Source organism: Adiantum capillus-veneris, chromosome 8 (genome assembly GCF_014529385.1).
Source record: "Adiantum capillus-veneris isolate H3 chromosome 8, ASM1452938v2, whole genome shotgun sequence".
Lineage (NCBI taxonomy): Eukaryota > Viridiplantae > Streptophyta > Polypodiopsida > Polypodiales > Pteridaceae > Adiantum > Adiantum capillus-veneris.
In genome coordinates, this window is record NC_140938.1 from 15737819 (window position 1) to 15760085 (window position 22267).

The window sequence follows — 22267 nt, forward strand, 5'->3', positions numbered from 1 at the left end:
CATAAACCCATGTTTTTCTAGTCGCATCGTCTATGAATGTTACATAGTACAATGAGCCACCAAGTGATGGTGTACTTGCAGGACCCCAAACATCAGAATGAACCAACTCAAGTTTTTTATTTTTTCTTTCATTTCCTGATTTTTGAAATTTTACCCTCTTTTGTTTACCATAAACACAATCTTCACAGAACTCTAAGTCCACTTCTTTCAAACCTGGTAGAAGCTTCTTTGTTTGAAGGATTTGCATTCTTTTGGCACTCATATGCCCAAGTCGGTAGTGCCACACCGCACTGTGAACTTCTGTAGTTGCTGCACAAGCTGAAGGTTGCGTGCTAACAGTACACAAGTAAAGTGTACCGACTTTTTCACCCTTGGCAACCACCAAAGATCCCTTTGAGATCTTCCACCGTTTGTTTCCGAATGCAATGTTGTGACCTTCATCGTCCAATTGTCCTGTAGACATCAAATTTTTGCGAAGAGAAGTAACATGCCTAACATCTTTAAGCTTCCATTCATTTCCGTTAGCAGTTTTGACAGAAATTGTACCTTTGCCGACAATCTCACAAGCTTCATCATCTCCCAAGTATACATACCCAAAATTACCTTTGGTGCAGTCTTGGAAATGTTGCTTGTGTGGTGTCACATGGAATGAAGCCCCGGAATCTACTATCCAAGAATTAGACACATTGTCTAATGAGAGAATTAGATCATCTTGCTCTACTGTACCTGCCACATTGGCCTCTGATGTTGGCTTGTTGTCTTGAGACTCTGTCTCCTTCTTCTTCTTGGACCAGCAATCCTTCTTGACGTGGCCCTTCTTGCCGCAGTTCCAACATTCAAGAACTGACTTTGTGCATGACTTGCTCCGCCTTGAGCGATCACGACCCTTTTGGTTTTTGAACCTCTCCTTAAGCCTTCCTCTTGTTTCCACTGATAGTGCAGCACTTGATGATTCTCCTGTGCTTCTCCTTCGCATTTCCTCGCTTAGGAGAACACCCACAACATCATCAAACTTAAGAGTATTTGTGTCAGAGATAGAATTACTTACAGCCATCACAAGGCTGTCCCAACTATCCGGTAGAGATGATAGTATAAGGAGAGCTTGCACTTCGTCATCGAAATTGATTTTCACTGATCGAAGTTGACTTATGTTTGTGTTAAAGTCATTTAGGTGTTCTGCAACTGAACCATTCTCTGCCATCTTTAGATTGAACAAGCGCTTCATAAGAAATACCTTATTGGATGCCGATGGTTTCTCGTAGAAGTCGTCAAGTGACTTCATCAAGTCCTCCATGGTCTTCATCTCCGAAACATTGAAGGCCACCGTTGACGCCAAGATTAACCGGATTGTTCCCAGTGCCTTTCGATCAAGGACAATCCATGCTTCATCTGCCATTGTGCGGGCTTCTTCGCAAGACCGCCTAGTGGCAAATAGAGGTCCTTCTGGTAGAGATAGTCTTCAATCTGCATCTTCCAATGTTGGTAGTTTTTGCCATTGAACTTCTCAATCTTGAGCTTCCCTTCCTCCGCCATAACTCCCACTCAATTCAAGAATCCTTTCCTTGAGATAATTTAGCTACGAGCAAACCTTGCTCTGATACCAGTTGTTAGGAAATAAGATGTAGCTAAATAGATAATTGAGTAGATTACTTAATGGAGAGAGACAGATTTATAGACACGAGATTATAGAGTAGAGAGAGAGAGAGAGAGTACACACGATATACGTGGTTCACCCAATGTGGGCTACGTCCACGGGAAAGCAGTCACTCAATGGCTTTAGCACTTCAAAACAAGAAGTAGTTTACAAAGGGATTATACCCTTAATGGAGCTTCCGCCTTGCTTCACTCTCACCACCTCACACTCACCTTGTTGCATCAACTTCACACTATGAAATGTGTGTAGAAATGGCCTCCTTTTATAGGCCAAAAGGGCTGCCCTCTCTTATGAGAGACAGCCATGTGTAGCCGCCCTTGTGCGAATAAGTCCAAATCGGACCCTCCAATCCGCCCATGTGTGGCCGCCCTTGAGAAGACAAGTCCGCTTTTGAATTCGGCCACCGGCCATTGACTTCCGACCACCGGCCACCCAACCGGTTGTTTTCCGACCACTTTCCGGCCGCCGGCCGGCCATAATATTCCGGCGAAAAGTAATATTTTGGCTTTAAAGTTGCCTTTGATTCTTGTCCGTGAAAATTTTGGTTTCCGGTGAGTGATTTTCCTTCACGCGCGATGGCTTCTCCTCATAATTGGGGCCTTACAAATGTGCCCTTTTACCACAGAAAATTACAAGGGTAAATCAGGCTCCATACTTAACACAGATATGGTTCAAAGATTTTTGATGGGCAGCTACCTCATGTTTAAGCTAGCACATTGATGATAAGGTGTAAGCCTTACTTTATTTTTCATATGTTTACCAGTTGTGTGAGTCTGATGATGGAAACGAGCTTAAGGTACCTATAGAAGATGGAGATTGAAGTGCAGTTGGCACAGACCGGAGGCTGTGCAAGTTCAAAGGGGGTGGATGTTGTGCAACTCCGCTTCCATTATGGGAAAAAGAGCAAAGAAATGCAAGCTAAGCTTCTTTGAAGCCTACACATTTATTGAGCAGTGATCAGGGCTTGTTGACAAGCCAAGTTTAACGATTAATGTACGCCAAATGCGGCTTTAAAGGACCAGCAGATGCCTTAATGATGCTAAAAATGAGTATGCTTGAAGTGAGCACAGATGGGAGATTGTGATCTAGAATTGTAGTTCTTGAAGTGCTCTACCAGCTTGTCTTTACAGCTCGTCGATAGGAGCTACGATAAAAAAGTTATGGCAGTTTGAAGTCGGTGACAAAGATCGATGATGAGGTACCAAATGACTTTGGCAGATTTGTCAACCTCGGTTAGTGGGCCCACAAAGTTTGGGACAGTGGCTTTACAGTTCTTGATGAGTTATTTGTCTGAAATGTCATCTCCTATAGTAAGCAACCATGTCGAGTCGGAGAAAAATAAAGTTGTGCTCTGCAGTGCTTGAGCCAGTGCAATGCCCATGCTAAAGTGGTGCCCTTTGAGGGCCACCCACCCATGAACCGTAAGGTTATTGGCCGCGCAAGGGATCCCGCCCAATGGAGAAAGATGTGATGCTCAGCAATACTTTTCCCGAGATGTGTACCAAATGTGGTGCTTCTATGTGAAACATAGGCCGCCCAAATGCACTTGGCCAAGGGCCACCGCCCAAGGTGATAAGTAAAATGGCCGCCCAATTCTTTAATAAGGGCTTAAGTGGGGAATGAGAAAGAAAAAAAGAGAAACACAAGCAGCGAGTGAGATGAGCAGCAGGAAGAAGGGAAAGAATCGCTTGTGTCGGGATGTACAGTGCTCGGGCGAGCTCGTGTACGAAGGGAAAAACTCTCCTCACCCTATGGCAAACCAGTTCGGCACTGTCGACGTCAACTTTCACGCTGGCCTGAGGCCCGACTTGCCACATCATTCGATCTTGTTCCGGTGCCACATCAATGACGATGGCACCACTGCTTAGGAATAAAAGGGCTATTTTTAGGACAAAACAAACGAGGAAAGGAAGGGCATCAACGAAGGGAAGAACGCATGGGTTTCTTAGGGGCTCAAGGAGGAAGCAAGTGAAGGGAAGAAGGCACGGCTCTCTCTCTCTCGTGCTTATAAAGAAAAGAAGAAGAAGCAAAGGAAGGGCTCTCTCCCGCTCTCTTTCTCGTCCTCCGACACAAGGCCAAAATCGCTCTCTCTCTCGGCCATGGAAACATAGGGGAGCCAGAAGGGGTTAAGGCTCTCTCTTTCTCTCTCAAGTTGGAGAATCAAAACAAAGTAAAGATCTCTCTTTATCTCTTGGGTTGGAGAATCAAAACAAAGTAAAGCTCTCTCTTTATCTCTCGGGTTGGAGAATCAAAACAAAGTAAAGCTCTCTCTCTCTCTCTCTCTCTCTCTCTCTCTCTCTCTCTCTCTCTCTCTCTCTCTCTCTCTCTCTCTCTCTCTCTCTCTCTCTCTCTCTCTCTCTCTCTCTCTCTCTCTCTCTCTCTCTCTCTCTCTCTCTCTCTCAGAGAGGAGGCACAAGTAAACAAGAAGTGAACTTGAAGCGGGGAAGGAGGGGAGAAGCGGGGTCTATTGATCTCAAATTCTCTCTTGATGGAGGATTTAAATCCAAAGGAGGGACAATTTAGGCTATCGATCTCTCTCTCTCTCAATCAAGTTCGGGACTCAAAGCTCGCTTGAAGCAACAAAGGAACTGCGACATAATCGAGGAGAAGTGTAGTGGCCAAGCAAGGGTTAATGATCAAGCAAGGGACTTGAGCAAGTTACAAAGGCGCTCGCTCTCTCTCTCTCTCTCTCTCTCTCTCTCTCTCTCTCTCTCTCTCTCTCTCTCTCTCTCTCTCTCTCTCTCTCTCTCTCTCTCTCTCTCTCTCTCTCTCTCTCTCTCTCTCTCTCTCTCTCTCTCTCTCTCTCTCTCTCTCTCTCTCGGGCACGGTAAGAGGAATCACCAGCATACAGATCTTGAAGGCAAGTCGCTTAGAGGAGGATGTCAAAGCTTGTGAGCATCAATGAAGACAGTGCAAAGCAAATAGAGCAGGAATCTGTAGAATAATTGATAAATAACTGAAACATGATAATTGAGGCAGTGAGCAAAATTATAGTTTGCAGAATCCAATGGCATTTGAAGCAGAGAAAGTGTCAGGAAAAATTTTCCATCATTGTCATCGATCTGAAGATTAATTAATAGTCCTATTAAACCCCGGTGTCGTTAACGGCTTGGTTAATTTGTAAAGGGAGCTTAAACTCTTATTTAACAATTAATCCAAGTGTTGGTGCTGCTAACAGCCCACCTTGGCGACCAATTACATTGTGTTGAATGCTTGAATTGATTAATTAAAGACTATGGTGATTGCCTGAGCCATTTGCATCTGTTGTTCTCGTTCTCTCTCTTTCGCACCTGTCACAACTAGAGGCCCGGCGCCTGCCCGGCTCATGTTTTGAACACATATCCCTCGACAACGTGATATATAGCACAAACCATAGAAGACTGTACATGACCTGTTATATAGAAAATAGAAATGATAAAAAACTTGGAAAAAATAACAAAATAGCCTGCACAGTACTGCTTGTAGTGGAAACGGAGGCCGAAATGATCCCAAATCAAAAATCTAAGCATTCCAAGCTCTATGAACTTACAGGAATAATTATTGACCTACAAATGCTCGCCAAAGCTGACAAAAATTGGAGAAAATAGGCAGGCGTGTGTCGGAGCTGCTGGCGACTAAGCCCGGGATTACGTAACCTACTGTGACACCAATTGTTGGAATTAGGGTTGTAGGAAAACAACACAGCTTGGAGAAGATGAAGGAAGCTCAAGGCACACAACAGAGAGTGTGTTACTTAGTGTGAAATGGAAAGATAAGTTATCCCTAGAGTGATGGGCGTATATACAATGCACCAGGGAAAAAACCTCCTAGTGAAGGAAAAGATGCCTCAGTGGTGGTCTAAGTGTGTTTATATACATCACTACCACATGTATATGGTAACATTATTTCCCATTGTGGTAGTTTCAAAGAAGAATGGAAAGATTTGAGGGTATGTGTGGAGTACAAAAAAATAAATACTCAGACGATAAAAGACCCATTCCCACTACCATTTACGTACATGATGTTGTATGAGATATCTTGACATGAAATGTACGGTTTTTTGGATGGGTACAATGGGTATACTCAGTTAAAAATAGCACCAAAAGATCGAGAAACAACCTTCAATAGGGGAGATTTTATGTAATTAGTTATTCCGTTTGGTCTATGTAATGCTCCAACACCCTTTTGATGATGTATGATGGAGATCTTCAGCGAGTACTTGCATAATTTCTAGCAATTTTTGTGGATGACTTCACAATATTCTCATCTAAAACATGCATCTCCTATTTTTGGAGATGGTATTTGATAGATGAAGAGAGAAGAGGATATGTCTGAATCCCTTTAAGTCAGAGTTCATGGTATGGAAGGGACAACTATTTGGACATATTGTGTCTAGAAATGGTATTGAGATATTTAAAGGCAATATCCAAAGTGTCCAATAGGTTAGAGCACCAACAAATTTATCTAAACTTAGTGCGTTTTTTGGGATACATCGATTTCTAACAAAGATACATTTGTATGTTTGCAACAAAGGCCATTCCCTTATATGAATTAACCCATAAAGGAGTTAAGTTTTTCTGGAGTCCTAAATGTGAAGCCAGTTTCTAATCTTTGCGTAATCCATCAGAATGAACACAATTCTTTGCGAGTCAAACTGGGATAACATTTTTCATGTTCATGTAGATGCTTCGACATGGCAATGGGAGATATTCTAGCTTGTTTTTATAGAAAAATTGATAACCCAATATACTTTGCTAGTATTAAGGCAAACTAGGGGGATATTGGAAGTTTTGGAGGACATTTTTCCCCTGATACTACTTATAATAAAATTTTGCAAGCAAGGTTATGGTGGCAGAGTATCATATCAAATGTTGGAACTTTTGCAAAGCATGCAATATTTGCCAAAGAATGGGTAGACCCAATGCAACAAATGTGACACCTCTAACCACAATTCAGCCTTAGGAATATTCATGAAGTGGCATTTCGATTTCATGGGACCTTACAAAAAAGTCACACCCAAGAAAAAATAAGTGTATATTCATGGCCACATGCTATGTCAATAAATGGGTGGAAAGTAAGGCACTTCCCAACACTACAACTAAGTCCACATTTTGGTTCGTGTATGAACATATCATATGTGAATATGGATACTGAATGGAAGTAGTTTCATATCAAGGGACTCATTTCATAAATGAAATATTCAGATCCTAGATGGAATGGACAGGCTGAGAGTAGCAATAAGACCATCAAAACTATTTTGACTAAGATTGTGCAAAAGAAACCCCACAACTAGGATGAGAAGCTTCAAATATCACTTTGGGAACATAGAGCAATGAACAAAATCATAAGTGGAATGATACCTTTCAAAATGGTGTATGGTACAGAAGTCGTTGTACCAATAGAATTTGTTGTTCCCAATCTTAAATTAGCAATAGAACACGATATGGATTACAACTCAAATTCAACAAAGATATTGGATGAGCTACTAAGGCTCTATGAAATCAAATAGAGAGGGACAAATGTTGGAACAAGAGGTGGCCTAGTAGAGAAGGATATATTGGCATGATAGCAAGTTGAGGGTGCAAGAGTTTTTGAAGGTGCCAGACTCTCAGAATTAAGAACTTATCTGGACTCATGTTACCTAGTGTATACAATGGAGCCAAAATTAAACTCTACTATTCAGCACTAGAAGGACCCCGAACACAACCAAGTGTGTCATCAGATACATCAGACTTAGAAGCTAATGTCATGAATTTATTCCTAACAAGATCTACGATGAGGAAAGAAAATAGACATCTAGAAATCATCAGACATTGAATTCAAAATAATAGTATGAAGAGGGTATTAGTGTCTGAAAATACTAGAGGACCACATTCTAAAAAGGCTAACGGTAAGTAGCAGAGCATTAAAAACAAAATCTTTTCGGAAATCAAGACGATAATGATTACAAGCATTGGAGAATGCATGGGAGAGACATCAATACCAGACACCACAATATCGAGGAAGAAGAGAAAGTTTGAGGACCAAGGGATTCCAGTGTCACAAGTGGAATAAAAAGCGTCTTACAAATTTTCAATCAAAGCAATCAATCTAAATATATACCCTACCTATGTGCCTAAAAATCTCTTCAATACAATACTGGCCAGAGCATTGAACAACAAATGACCAATCAATCTCGCCTCCATTGTGTATCATAGTGAAGTGACCCAAACAACCAAAGTAAAAATTCAACATATGGCCAAAGCATGGTACATGTGGCAATACTTTTACTAGATTGCACGTGTGCCGGATCATGCACATGTAAAGATAGTTACAATGGGATTAGCACAACTAGAGATTCAAAAAGGTTAAACACCGGCTTCAATAGCACCCTATGAACAATCTAAACTAGCAACACAACTAACAACAAAGCACGACCTTGACAAAATTGTAATAGAGGCTTTTGAACAACTTGCAAAGAAACAAAAGCTAACAAAGGAATATGGGGATCACTTAAGTGCCAAGACTAAGGCATGAGCAGCAAAGAAAGTTGCAGGGACAAAAAAAATTGGCAACACAAGCATCATAGGGAAAGCTTTTGCCAAGCACAACACCAAAAACTACCATCAACTTATAGACAAGCCTAGTAAGGACTAGCCAAATCACAAACAGTCGGGACAAGCAACGATCAGCTTGCCACCATTACTACAATTTCTACAATTGTATTCCAATGCACCCCAAACTGGCTTTAGGCTTTGCAAAAGAATAGACTCGTAGGGAATCTAGCCATAAATACTTCTTGATAAATGGTGATACCATATAGGTACAAAACTAACAACAATGATGTTGAAACTGGATGCATAGCCACAATTCAGACGGGGTGGAACATCATTTTCAACACAGTGAGGCAAATGATGGAGGTTCATGCCAATATTCAAAACTTTGATATGGCTCGCCTCCACAGTAATAGTTAGAACATGAGAAAATCATTTTCAACCAGTACTAAATAGATATTCTTGAACTCAAAGAAGTTCTTATTCAAGAAGAACTTGAAAGATAACAACATACAAAGAACATTAAGGAGTTGCAATAGCAAACACAAAATCTAAAAATGCTCAACTCTAGCCTTAGTGCTGAGAAATGGAAGCTCACCAAAGTGCTTAAAATATGCCTCTTCGTCCACATTTACTTACAGATATTTTTAGGGATAATGTTTACAAACTCCTGCATCAACTTCAAGGTCATATGCACTTGCTTGTATTACTCAATTAGGCATTGAGCTAAATGTTGCACCAAACTCAAGTATGGAGTTTTCACCTTTCTTTGCTTCTAAGCAAAATGATCATGACATAACAACCGACTCTTACAGGCACGATGTTGACATTCCTCATATATGCAGAGAATCTCTCTCTCTCTCTCTCTCTCTCTCTCTCTCTCTCTCTCTCTCTCTCTCTCTCTCTCTCTCTCTCTCTCTCTCTCTCTCTCTCTCTCTCTCTCTCTCTCTCTCTCTCTCTCTCTCTCTCTCTCTCTCTCTCTCTCTCTCAATGCACATGTGGGCTCTCTCCTTGGGTCTCCAACCCCTACCTTGAAACTACATCCTAGATTTGATGTCTCTTATCAATAGCTCCATACAAAAGGCTTGGAGGATACATACATAGAGTTTTGTTCATTTAGATGAAGGATGTGTTTCTTCATTTTGAACTTGGAAAATGCAAGGCAACAAGGGTGAAGGAAGGAAATACGGGGTACAAGTGAAGAAGGGTGAAAGTAGCGAGGGAAAGGAGGGGATGATTGGATTGGTAGGCTGGCAAGTGTAGTGCACTGAGTTAAATGATGGTTCTTGTGGATTTTATGCACTAATATTTGCTTATACAATTATGGAGTTAATATATCTCTTACGTTGTGACTATGATAGGGTTGGGGCTTTCAAGCACATTCACACTCCAAATTTTTGCCTCGCTAATGTATACAATTGCCATTATAGGTATTTTTTGTGTGGGTATTAAGTACATTGTCTAATTTGCTTTCCTTTTTTATATATAAAGTGCTCAATTGAGCTTGGATTGTATTAATCACAAAAGGTTACAACTAGCCCTAGCATATCCTTTGCACAGGGAACTCCATAAAGAAATACACGGTAGGGGACAGACCTCCACAACTTCTCTTACTTGTTTAGTGTGAAGTTTTATTTCTTCTACGAATGATATTCCATTTGCATGACTCTAGAATAGAACTTGTGTCTAGTGGCTCACACGTTTTTGAAAAAATAAATTCGTTTTGAACTACCATATGGTCCTCAATATTGTAGCTCTTATTATGCAGATGTCTATCAATAGATCCTGATTGTCGATGCATCTAGATCCCAAAGCAAGGTTGCATCTGAAGAAGGGAGTTTTTAGATGTATGAATACCCACTTGTAAACACTGCCCATGAAGTTTTTGATTTTGGTACATCCCCAAAACAAGTGTATTAGGGTTTCATTTGGTACTTGCATCTAATACAAGAACCTTCAGGTAGTCCTTTGGCTTTGGCTTTATCTCTGGTTGGCACAAATCCAAAGAGAACCTTTCAAACAAAAACTCTTTCTCTCTCCTAACATTTGGCTTTCCGTATGTTTGCAATCACTTGAGACCATTTGCTTGCAGCCCACTTTTTGGACCAGATCTTGTTGAGGTGTTTGCACCACGCCTCTGAAGAGCATAACTTTGAGGATAATTTAGTTTTGAGCAACCAGAATATTTTTTCTTCAAGCCACCTCTAAGCTTTCCAATCGAGCGGTGTAGAGCAGGGAGAAAGGGTTAGGTGTGAGATTTTTCTAAAAAGTCTACCAATGAGGATCTCCTCTTGGAGTGAGAGATTGCAGCATAGTTGAAGTAGTTCCAAGGATTGCCAATCCCCTTTTCGATAGTCCCAAAGAAAAATCTAAGGTGACAAAACCCATATTATTAAAATTCTTCATTATTTCTATCCAATGGTTATTAAGTCCCAAGTCTTCCACGGTATGGGCCCCAAGGAGCCATACCCGTCCAGTACCTGGTCGCTTCCTTCCACATGAGCGCCTTAGCACCTTTACACAATTTTTCAATAATTTTCCCAGTAACACCGCCTAATTGAGACCTTGCACTACAAGGGGGGATAAGTCTATTGTGAATGCTGAGGTTGGACCATGAGCCACCTTTAGATCTCATGTGGGCTTCCATTACCATATCCCTTGCTGTACACACCCATCTCTCCTCAAATTTGGCAAGGGTGCAGAAAATTTTAGCACATAAAGCCAGATCATGAGTGACAGGGTCAAGGATTCCCAATCCACCTTGAGCTTTAGGCTTTGCAATAGCCTCCCATTTTCCCCATTGCCATGGTCTTCCTGCATGCAATTTATTTCTCCACAAAAATTCCTTGATTGGCTTCAAATAGCGGAGTTCCCTTTTTTTTGGGATAGTTCAAAGAATGGTGACGTGAAGGTTTTATACGGGATGAAGAAGGTATTAATTACTGAATCTCTGCAGTGGAAAGGAGTCAGGATGAACTCCCAATGCTTCATTTTCTTCTTTGTTGGCGTCCTCCGTCTCAATGTTCCTCTCCTTAGCCTAAATTCTAAGGAGGTTAGTCTCCTATATTTACCTTTCATGTAAGGGATGTTTGATCTTCAACCATTCCATGTGCTCAAGGTCAGAGCCCTTGCCTTGCATTTTCTTTAGGCCTAGCTCCTCATATCTAGCTTTGGAGATTAAAAATGAATGATTGTTAGCCTTTCTTGATACCAAGGATGAAGTAACCATCCATTTGTAATATGACAAAGTTGGCCACATTCAACTTTTAGAGGTATTTTTTAGAGGAAGGAGACTGTCCTCTATGACTGTGTGTATGGCTTTGTTTTTTAAACATCAAGTCACACATGCACAAACTACAAACCCGTTCTTAGATTCCCTACATGCCCCATTCTCATGCCTAGTCAATTCACTGTTTATTGTACGAAGATACTACCTTGTAACTAACTTTTGGTATGCCTAGTGTTGCTTGTAGTAGGTAAAGAAATCGTGGAAGCATGCAAAGGAAAATATTTGTGATGCTACTCTACGCTTGCTTGCCAATCAACCTATTATAGGAAGGTACTCACTTTAAGTTTATAATAAGTTGTTACGGATTGGCTATCAGAAGAAGAGGTGGAGTCACATCTCTTTGGCTCTAAATCATAGGATACCACAAGTTGGATAAGTGCATAGGCGTTACTTTTAACTCCAATAAGCTAAGCCAACCACAGTTGAGATGGATTTTTAAATGCACCTAGTGTCAAAGAGAGTGGCAATATAATTTGACGCCCATCTTTCCTTCTCAAGCCAATATTTTTATCATGTATGAAGGGAAAATTTTCCATTAGAAGGACTTGTTTAAAAATTGCCAATGGAAGAGATTTATACTAAGATGCCAATCTAACGTAGAAAACATAGACATGATATAGCATTGAGAATAGGATATTAGCATTGTGAATGGTAGGGTTATATTATCATAGGAAAGAATGGGACCTTTCAAAAAAGTCACACCCAAGAAAATAAAGTATATATACATGGCCACATGCTATGTCAATAAATGGGTGGAAAGTAAGCACTTCCCAACACTACAACTAAGTCCACATCCTTGTTCGTGTATGAACATATCATACATCAATATGGATACTTAATGGAAATAGTTTCAGATCAAGGGACTCATTTCATAAATGCAATATTCAGATCCTAGATGGAATGGACAGGCTGAGAGTAGCAACAAAACCATCAAGACTATTTTGACTAAGATTGTGCAAAAGAAACCCCACAACTAGGATGAGAAGCTTCAAACATCACTTTGGGAACATAGAACAATGCACAAAATCATATGTGGAATGATACCTTTCAAAATGGTGTATGGTACAGAAGTCGTTGTACGAATAGAATTTGTTGTTCCCAATCTTAAATTAGCAATAGAACACGATATGGATTGTAACTCAAATTCAGAAAATATATTGGATGAGCTACTAAGGCTCTATGAAATCAAATAGAGAGAGACCAATGCTGGAACAAGAGGTGGCCTAGTAGAGAAGGAAATATTGGCCTGAGAGCAAGTTGAAGGTGCAAGAGTTTTTGAAGGTACCAGACTCTCAGAATTAAGAACTTATCTGGACTCATGTTACCTAGTGTATACAATGGAGCCAAAATTAAACTCCACTATTCAACACTAGAAGGACCCCTAACACAACCAAGTGTGTCATCAAATACATCAGACTTAGAAACTAATTTCATGAATTTATTCCTAACAGGATCTAAGATGAGGAAAAAAAATAGACATCTAGAAATCATCAGACATTGAATTCAAAGAAATAGTATGAAGAGGGTATTAGTGTCTGAAAATACTAGAGGACCACATTCTAAAAAGGCTAATGGTAAGTAGCAGAGCATTAAAAACAAAATCTTTTTGGAAATCAAGATGATAATGATTACAAGCATTGGAGAATGCATGGGAGAGACATAAATAACAGACACTAGAATATCGAGGAAGAAGAGGAAGTTTGAGGACCAAGGGATTCCACTGTCACAAGAGGAACAAAAAGCGTCTTACAAATTTTCAATCAAAGCAATCAATCTAAAGAAATACCCTACCTATGTGCCTAAAAATCTCTTCAATACAATATTGGTCAGAGCATTGAACAACAAATGACCAATCAATCTCGCCTCCATTGTGTATCATAGTGAAGTGACCCAAACAACCAAAGTAAAAATTCAACATATGGCCAGAGCATGGTACATGTGGCAATCATAGGATACCACAATTTGGATAAGTGCATAGGCGTTACTTTTAACTCCAATAAGCTAAGCCAACCACAGTTGAGATGGATTTTTAAATGCACCTAGTGTCAAAGAGAGTGGCAATATAATTTGACGCCCATCTTTCCTTCTCAAGCCAATTTTTTTATCATGTATGAAGGGAAAATTTTCCATTAGAAGGACTTGTTTAAAAATTGCCAATGGAAGAGATTTATACTAAGATGCCAATCTAACGTAGAAAACATAGACATGATATAGCATTGAGAATAGGATATTAGCATTGTGAATGGTAGGGTTATATTATCATAGGAAAGAATGGGACCTTTCAAAAAAGTCACACCCAAGAAAATAAAGTATATATTCATGGCCACATGCTATGTCAATAAATGGGTGGAAAGTAAGCACTTCCCAACACTACAACTAAGTCCACATCCTTGTTCGTGTATGAACATATCATACATCAATATGGATACTTAATGGAAATAGTTTCAGATCAAGGGACTCATTTCATAAATGCAATATTCAGATCCTAGATGGAATGGACAGGCTGAGAGTAGCAACAAAACCATCAAGACTATTTTGACTAAGATTGTGCAAAAGAAACCCCACAACTAGGATGAGAAGCTTCAAACATCACTTTGGGAACATAGAACAATGCACAAAATCATATGTGGAATGATACCTTTCAAAATGGTGTATGGTACAGAAGTCGTTGTACGAATAGAATTTGTTGTTCCCAATCTTAAATTAGCAATAGAACACGATATGGATTGTAACTCAAATTCAGAAAATATATTGGATGAGCTACTAAGGCTCTATGAAATCAAATAGAGAGAGACCAATGCTGGAACAAGAGGTGGCCTAGTAGAGAAGGAAATATTGGCCTGAGAGCAAGTTGAAGGTGCAAGAGTTTTTGAAGGTACCAGACTCTTAGAATTAAGAACTTATCTGGACTCATGTTACCTAGTGTATACAATGGAGCCAAAATTAAACTCCACTATTCAACACTAGAAGGACCCCTAACACAACCAAGTGTGTCATCAAATACATCAGACTTAGAAACTAATTTCATGAATTTATTCCTAACAGGATCTAAGATGAGGAAAAAAAATAGACATCTAGAAATCATCAGACATTGAATTCAAAGAAATAGTATGAAGAGGGTATTAGTGTCTGAAAATACTAGAGGACCACATTCTAAAAAGGCTAATGGTAAGTAGCAGAGCATTAAAAACAAAATCTTTTTGGAAATCAAGATGATAATGATTACAAGCATTGGAGAATGCATGGGAGAGACATAAATAACAGACACTAGAATATCGAGGAAGAAGAGGAAGTTTGAGGACCAAGGGATTCCACTGTCACAAGAGGAACAAAAAGCGTCTTACAAATTTTCAATCAAAGCAATCAATCTAAAGAAATACCCTACCTATGTGCCTAAAAATCTCTTCAATACAATATTGGTCAGAGCATTGAACAACAAATGACCAATCAATCTCGCCTCCATTGTGTATCATAGTGAAGTGACCCAAACAACCAAAGTAAAAATTCAACATATGGCCAGAGCATGGTACATGTGGCAATCATAGGATACCACAATTTGGATAAGTGCATAGGCGTTACTTTTAACTCCAATAAGCTAAGCCAACCACAGTTGAGATGGATTTTTAAATGCACCTAGTGTCAAAGAGAGTGGCAATATAATTTGACGCCCATCTTTCCTTCTCAAGCCAATTTTTTTATCATGTATGAAGGGAAAATTTTCCATTAGAAGGACTTGTTTAAAAATTGCCAATGGAAGAGATTTATACTAAGATGCCAATCTAACGTAGAAAACATAGACATGATATAGCATTGAGAATAGGATATTAGCATTGTGAATGGTAGGGTTATATTATCATAGGAAAGAATGGGACCTTTCAAAAAAGTCACACCCAAGAAAATAAAGTATATATTCATGGCCACATGCTATGTCAATAAATGGGTGGAAAGTAAGCACTTCCCAACACTACAACTAAGTCCACATCCTTGTTCGTGTATGAACATATCATACATCAATATGGATACTTAATGGAAATAGTTTCAGATCAAGGGACTCATTTCATAAATGCAATATTCAGATCCTAGATGGAATGGACAGGCTGAGAGTAGCAACAAAACCATCAAGACTATTTTGACTAAGATTGTGCAAAAGAAACCCCACAACTAGGATGAGAAGCTTCAAACATCACTTTGGGAACATAGAACAATGCACAAAATCATATGTGGAATGATACCTTTCAAAATGGTGTATGGTACAGAAGTCGTTGTACGAATAGAATTTGTTGTTCCCAATCTTAAATTAGCAATAGAACACGATATGGATTGTAACTCAAATTCAGAAAATATATTGGATGAGCTACTAAGGCTCTATGAAATCAAATAGAGAGAGACCAATGCTGGAACAAGAGGTGGCCTAGTAGAGAAGGAAATATTGGCCTGAGAGCAAGTTGAAGGTGCAAGAGTTTTTGAAGGTACCAGACTCTCAGAATTAAGAACTTATCTGGACTCATGTTACCTAGTGTATACAATGGAGCCAAAATTAAACTCCACTATTCAACACTAGAAGGACCCCTAACACAACCAAGTGTGTCATCAAATACATCAGACTTAGAAACTAATTTCATGAATTTATTCCTAACAGGATCTAAGATGAGGAAAAAAAATAGACATCTAGAAATCATCAGACATTGAAATCAAAGAAATAGTATGAAGAGGGTATTAGTGTCTGAAAATACTAGAGGACCACATTCTAAAAAGGCTAATGGTAAGTAGCAGAGCATTAAAAACAAAATCTTTTTGGAAATCAAGATGATAATGATTACAAGCATTGGAGAATGCATGGGAGAGACATAAATAACAGACACTAGAATATCGAGGAAGAAGAGGAAGTTTGAGGACCAAGGGATTCCACTGTCACAAGAGGAACAAAAAGCGTCTTACAAATTTTCAATCAAAGCAATCAATCTAAAGAAATACCCTACCTATGTGCCTAAAAATCTCTTCAATACAATATTGGTCAGAGCATTGAACAACAAATGACCAATCAATCTCGCCTCCATTGTGTATCATAGTGAAGTGACCCAAACAACCAAAGTAAAAATTCAACATATGGCCAGAGCATGGTACATGTGGCAATCATAGGATACCACAATTTGGATAAGTGCATAGGCGTTACTTTTAACTCCAATAAGCTAAGCCAACCACAGTTGAGATGGATTTTTAAATGCACCTAGTGTCAAAGAGAGTGGCAATATAATTTGACGCCCATCTTTCCTTCTCAAGCCAATTTTTTTATCATGTATGAAGGGAAAATTTTCCATTAGAAGGACTTGTTTAAAAATTGCCAATGGAAGAGATTTATACTAAGATGCCAATCTAACGTAGAAAACATAGACATGATATAGCATTGAGAATAGGATATTAGCATTGTGAATGGTAGGGTTATATTATCATAGGAAAGAATGGGACCTTTCAAAAAAGTCACACCCAAGAAAATAAAGTATATATTCATGGCCACATGCTATGTCAATAAATGGGTGGAAAGTAAGCACTTCCCAACACTACAACTAAGTCCACATCCTTGTTCGTGTATGAACATATCATACATCAATATGGATACTTAATGGAAATAGTTTCAGATCAAGGGACTCATTTCATAAATGCAATATTCAGATCCTAGATGGAATGGACAGGCTGAGAGTAGCAACAAAACCATCAAGACTATTTTGACTAAGATTGTGCAAAAGAAACCCCACAACTAGGATGAGAAGCTTCAAACATCACTTTGGGAACATAGAACAATGCACAAAATCATATGTGGAATGATACCTTTCAAAATGGTGTATGGTACAGAAGTCGTTGTACGAATAGAATTTGTTGTTCCCAATCTTAAATTAGCAATAGAACACGATATGGATTGTAACTCAAATTCAGAAAATATATTGGATGAGCTACTAAGGCTCTATGAAATCAAATAGAGAGAGACCAATGCTGGAACAAGAGGTGGCCTAGTAGAGAAGGAAATATTGGCCTGAGAGCAAGTTGAAGGTGCAAGAGTTTTTGAAGGTACCAGACTCTTAGAATTAAGAACTTATCTGGACTCATGTTACCTAGTGTATACAATGGAGCCAAAATTAAACTCCACTATTCAACACTAGAAGGACCCCTAACACAACCAAGTGTGTCATCAAATACATCAGACTTAGAAACTAATTTCATGAATTTATTCCTAACAGGATCTAAGATGAGGAAAAAAAATAGACATCTAGAAATCATCAGACATTGAATTCAAAGAAATAGTATGAAGAGGGTATTAGTGTCTGAAAATACTAGAGGACCACATTCTAAAAAGGCTAATGGTAAGTAGCAGAGCATTAAAAACAAAATCTTTTTGGAAATCAAGATGATAATGATTACAAGCATTGGAGAATGCATGGGAGAGACATAAATAACAGACACTAGAATATCGAGGAAGAAGAGGAAGTTTGAGGACCAAGGGATTCCACTGTCACAAGAGGAACAAAAAGCGTCTTACAAATTTTCAATCAAAGCAATCAATCTAAAGAAATACCCTACCTATGTGCCTAAAAATCTCTTCAATACAATATTGGTCAGAGCATTGAACAACAAATGACCAATCAATCTCGCCTCCATTGTGTATCATAGTGAAGTGACCCAAACAACCAAAGTAAAAATTCAACATATGGCCAGAGCATGGTACATGTGGCAATCATAGGATACCACAATTTGGATAAGTGCATAGGCGTTACTTTTAACTCCAATAAGCTAAGCCAACCACAGTTGAGATGGATTTTTAAATGCACCTAGTGTCAAAGAGAGTGGCAATATAATTTGACGCCCATCTTTCCTTCTCAAGCCAATTTTTTTATCATGTATGAAGGGAAAATTTTCCATTAGAAGGACTTGTTTAAAAATTGCCAATGGAAGAGATTTATACTAAGATGCCAATCTAACGTAGAAAACATAGACATGATATAGCATTGAGAATAGGATATTAGCATTGTGAATGGTAGGGTTATATTATCATAGGAAAGAATGGGACCTTTCAAAAAAGTCACACCCAAGAAAATAAAGTATATATTCATGGCCACATGCTATGTCAATAAATGGGTGGAAAGTAAGCACTTCCCAACACTACAACTAAGTCCACATCCTTGTTCGTGTATGAACATATCATACATCAATATGGATACTTAATGGAAATAGTTTCAGATCAAGGGACTCATTTCATAAATGCAATATTCAGATCCTAGATGGAATGGACAGGCTGAGAGTAGCAACAAAACCATCAAGACTATTTTGACTAAGATTGTGCAAAAGAAACCCCACAACTAGGATGAGAAGCTTCAAACATCACTTTGGGAACATAGAACAATGCACAAAATCATATGTGGAATGATACCTTTCAAAATGGTGTATGGTACAGAAGTCGTTGTACGAATAGAATTTGTTGTTCCCAATCTTAAATTAGCAATAGAACACGATATGGATTGTAACTCAAATTCAGAAAATATATTGGATGAGCTACTAAGGCTCTATGAAATCAAATAGAGAGAGACCAATGCTGGAACAAGAGGTGGCCTAGTAGAGAAGGAAATATTGGCCTGAGAGCAAGTTGAAGGTGCAAGAGTTTTTGAAGGTACCAGACTCTCAGAATTAAGAACTTATCTGGACTCATGTTACCTAGTGTATACAATGGAGCCAAAATTAAACTCCACTATTCAACACTAGAAGGACCCCTAACACAACCAAGTGTGTCATCAAATACATCAGACTTAGAAACTAATTTCATGAATTTATTCCTAACAGGATCTAAGATGAGGAAAAAAAATAGACATCTAGAAATCATCAGACATTGAAATCAAAGAAATAGTATGAAGAGGGTATTAGTGTCTGAAAATACTAGAGGACCACATTCTAAAAAGGCTAATGGTAAGTAGCAGAGCATTAAAAACAAAATCTTTTTGGAAATCAAGATGATAATGATTACAAGCATTGGAGAATGCATGGGAGAGACATAAATAACAGACACTAGAATATCGAGGAAGAAGAGGAAGTTTGAGGACCAAGGGATTCCACTGTCACAAGAGGAACAAAAAGCGTCTTACAAATTTTCAATCAAAGCAATCAATCTAAAGAAATACCCTACCTATGTGCCTAAAAATCTCTTCAATACAATATTGGTCAGAGCATTGAACAACAAATGACCAATCAATCTCGCCTCCATTGTGTATCATAGTGAAGTGACCCAAACAACCAAAGTAAAAATTCAACATATGGCCAGAGCATGGTACATGTGGCAATCATAGGATACCACAATTTGGATAAGTGCATAGGCGTTACTTTTAACTCCAATAAGCTAAGCCAACCACAGTTGAGATGGATTTTTAAATGCACCTAGTGTCAAAGAGAGTGGCAATATAATTTGACGCCCATCTTTCCTTCTCAAGCCAATTTTTTTATCATGTATGAAGGGAAAATTTTCCATTAGAAGGACTTGTTTAAAAATTGCCAATGGAAGAGATTTATACTAAGATGCCAATCTAACGTAGAAAACATAGACATGATATAGCATTGAGAATAGGATATTAGCATTGTGAATGGTAGGGTTATATTATCATAGGAAAGAATGGGACCTTTCAAAAAAGTCACACCCAAGAAAATAAAGTATATATTCATGGCCACATGCTATGTCAATAAATGGGTGGAAAGTAAGCACTTCCCAACACTACAACTAAGTCCACATCCTTGTTCGTGTATGAACATATCATACATCAATATGGATACTTAATGGAAATAGTTTCAGATCAAGGGACTCATTTCATAAATGCAATATTCAGATCCTAGATGGAATGGACAGGCTGAGAGTAGCAACAAAACCATCAAGACTATTTTGACTAAGATTGTGCAAAAGAAACCCCACAACTAGGATGAGAAGCTTCAAACATCACTTTGGGAACATAGAACAATGCACAAAATCATATGTGGAATGATACCTTTCAAAATGGTGTATGGTACAGAAGTCGTTGTACGAATAGAATTTGTTGTTCCCAATCTTAAATTAGCAATAGAACACGATATGGATTGTAACTCAAATTCAGAAAATATATTGGATGAGCTACTAAGGCTCTATGAAATCAAATAGAGAGAGACCAATGCTGGAACAAGAGGTGGCCTAGTAGAGAAGGAAATATTGGCCTGAGAGCAAGTTGAAGGTGCAAGAGTTTTTGAAGGTACCAGACTCTTAGAATTAAGAACTTATCTGGACTCATGTTACCTAGTGTATACAATGGAGCCAAAATTAAACTCCACTATTCAACACTAGAAGGACCCCTAACACAACCAAGTGTGTCATCAAATACATCAGACTTAGAAACTAATTTCATGAATTTATTCCTAACAGGATCTAAGATGAGGAAAAAAAATAGACATCTAGAAATCATCAGACATTGAATTCAAAGAAATAGTATGAAGAGGGTATTAGTGTCTGAAAATACTAGAGGACCACATTCTAAAAAGGCTAATGGTAAGTAGCAGAGCATTAAAAACAAAATCTTTTTGGAAATCAAGATGATAATGATTACAAGCATTGGAGAATGCATGGGAGAGACATAAATAACAGACACTAGAATATCGAGGAAGAAGAGGAAGTTTGAGGACCAAGGGATTCCACTGTCACAAGAGGAACAAAAAGCGTCTTACAAATTTTCAATCAAAGCAATCAATCTAAAGAAATACCCTACCTATGTGCCTAAAAATCTCTTCAATACAATATTGGTCAGAGCATTGAACAACAAATGACCAATCAATCTCGCCTCCATTGTGTATCATAGTGAAGTGACCCAAACAACCAAAGTAAAAATTCAACATATGGCCAGAGCATGGTACATGTGGCAATCATAGGATACCACAATTTGGATAAGTGCATAGGCGTTACTTTTAACTCCAATAAGCTAAGCCAACCACAGTTGAGATGGATTTTTAAATGCACCTAGTGTCAAAGAGAGTGGCAATATAATTTGACGCCCATCTTTCCTTCTCAAGCCAATTTTTTTATCATGTATGAAGGGAAAATTTTCCATTAGAAGGACTTGTTTAAAAATTGCCAATGGAAGAGATTTATACTAAGATGCCAATCTAACGTAGAAAACATAGACATGATATAGCATTGAGAATAGGATATTAGCATTGTGAATGGTAGGGTTATATTATCATAGGAAAGAATGGGACCTTTCAAAAAAGTCACACCCAAGAAAATAAAGTATATATTCATGGCCACATGCTATGTCAATAAATGGGTGGAAAGTAAGCACTTCCCAACACTACAACTAAGTCCACATCCTTGTTCGTGTATGAACATATCATACATCAATATGGATACTTAATGGAAATAGTTTCAGATCAAGGGACTCATTTCATAAATGCAATATTCAGATCCTAGATGGAATGGACAGGCTGAGAGTAGCAACAAAACCATCAAGACTATTTTGACTAAGATTGTGCAAAAGAAACCCCACAACTAGGATGAGAAGCTTCAAACATCACTTTGGGAACATAGAACAATGCACAAAATCATATGTGGAATGATACCTTTCAAAATGGTGTATGGTACAGAAGTCGTTGTACGAATAGAATTTGTTGTTCCCAATCTTAAATTAGCAATAGAACACGATATGGATTGTAACTCAAATTCAGAAAATATATTGGATGAGCTACTAAGGCTCTATGAAATCAAATAGAGAGAGACCAATGCTGGAACAAGAGGTGGCCTAGTAGAGAAGGAAATATTGGCCT